Below are 2061 nucleotides of genomic sequence, written 5' to 3'. Positions count from 1 at the left end.
GGTTAATCTTGGACAATATCTGATGATCGACTCTTTTAAATGAAACCAGAGAGCGTTGACAGAGAGGAGAAGGTAGAAATGAGGATTATAGGCAGAAACATGGGTGTGCTATGGCCTCCCCAGTTTCTCCTATTGTTGCAAACCTGTACATGGAGGTGGTAGAAAAAAAGCTTTGATGTCTTTGTTTTCATCTGAAACCAGAAATTATGGATATTTTTATTTTTGTGGATTTGGTTAGCTGGTCTCTTAATAAATTTTTTGGAACAGTTTTTTCTTCTTCCATGGGAGGACATGTCAAAGGTGGGACCTCTATTCTTCTCTGTTCTGGATATATAACTGGATTCTGATCACTGGATTCTACAGATTGGCTTGGTGGTCTCCTGGTGTTCTACAAAACAGTGTTGGTGGCTGTTCATTTCCTGGCTGACTGACCAATTTGATGGATGGCCGTACTATCAATACTTGGACATTTGCCTTGAGCAAGCTGGACTCGGTCTGCAAGCGGTTCTGCTGAGGGCCGCGGGCCGGCTGTGGTCCCTGGACTTGCTGGCCAGATGGAATTGATCTTGGAGAAAACTGATAGATCAGATGGGCGGAATTGTCCACACTGTTTGTCTGAATTGGATTCGCCACCTTGAGATGTGCCGGCAGATATTAAAGCAGATGGAAAATTGTTATCGTCTGCCTGACTCTTCTGTTCCCAAAACAACTGTTTACAGATTTGTCTCTCCCCTACAACGGCCTTGAAGCTGTTGGATTAAATTCATCCTGGATGCTGATGTCGACTGAGGCTCTGCCCCACACCTTCCCCCCTTCTTCTCACCCGTCTGTGATCTGGTTTCTGGAGCAAGCTGAAGGCCGCACAGAATGAACACTTAACATCAATATTCTGAACTATGGCTGCACTGGTTTAGGGACTGGATTCTTCGGGCTCATTCTTCAGATATTCACACAAGTGCATACAACACTCATGGCTTCAGAAACACGCCCCCCTAAACTCACTTACTCCTCTGGCTAATAAATCTGCTCTATGCAGAGTATTTTTTTATAAACACCATAGTGGGTCACATTGTTGATATAATGATTTTTTTTCCTCATCTTCCCTTGTGTGGTTTTTAGTTTTTCTGTTAAGGGTAGCGCCTCCTCATGATGTCTTCATGAAGATGATCCTTGCTCTGTGCAGGGTCAGTGGCAGCATGACTCAGGGCACCTGTTCTCCTATGTTTGTTCTTCTTCTGAATGGGTGTTCTGAACTGTAACTTAACTGTTACCTAAATTCCCTCTGGGATCAATAAAGTATTTTTGAATTGAATTGAAGTGAATTGAATTGAATTGAATGTCCTTTACAGGGACAACATTGGTGCAGGTATGTAGATGACACCTGGGTTAAAATAAATTCCAGGAAGTCCAACATTTCACTGATTACATCAACTCTGTGGATAGATATGTAAATTCACATGAGATGATGTAAAAAATGTCTCAGGCTTGGATGGGGGACAGTTGGAAACTGATTTGGTTTGCTTCCCATCACGCACAAGTTAGGAGTCATCAGGACTCTGTACAACAGAGTAGACAGAAATCACACACACAACTGCACTGTGCTTATTCCATCTGGGTTTTCCTGAAAGCTGACAAGAAACCCAGACTGAAGAAGTCTCTCAGAGTAGGGACGAAACATTTCAACAAATCACCACCCGTCCAGAGGACCTGACTAAACTGTAATGTTTTCTTCGTGGATGAAAGTTTCAAAATCATCATCAAAACGGAAACACTGAAAACATCAACAGGYTGTGAATATAAAAAGCTCTGCTCATTGAAGCCATTTACACTTTGATCCAGATAAWGTCATGCAGACAAGAAGCTGATGTCACTGTGCTGCAATTATAGTACACTTCATGCTCCTGAGCAGATTCAGACATGAACAGACAGTGTCTGTAAGTATTTAAAATATGTTTTTTTTTTCTTCAAACAAAGCAGAATAAAATGTTACAATATTTAACAGTATAACAAAAAGGATAGACACCAGTAAACTCACACACACACACACACACACACACACAC

The 2061-nt window shown here is 41.8% G+C and overlaps 1 protein-coding gene across 1 annotated transcript in view; it reads right to left on the bottom strand.

Annotated features, from left to right (window-relative positions):
* Positions 1-2061, bottom strand: part of suclg2 (succinate-CoA ligase GDP-forming subunit beta) — a 143702-nt gene that overhangs the window by 75390 nt on the left and 66251 nt on the right. The gene's annotated exons all lie outside the window — the stretch shown is intronic.

The sequence above is a fragment of the Austrofundulus limnaeus genome, unplaced genomic scaffold (assembly GCF_001266775.1).
Source record: "Austrofundulus limnaeus strain Quisiro unplaced genomic scaffold, Austrofundulus_limnaeus-1.0 Scaffold62, whole genome shotgun sequence".
Classification (NCBI taxonomy): Eukaryota; Metazoa; Chordata; class Actinopteri; order Cyprinodontiformes; family Rivulidae; genus Austrofundulus; species Austrofundulus limnaeus.
The sequence above is the reverse complement of the archived record's forward strand: the minus strand, read 5'-3'. Positions and strand labels throughout refer to the sequence as shown.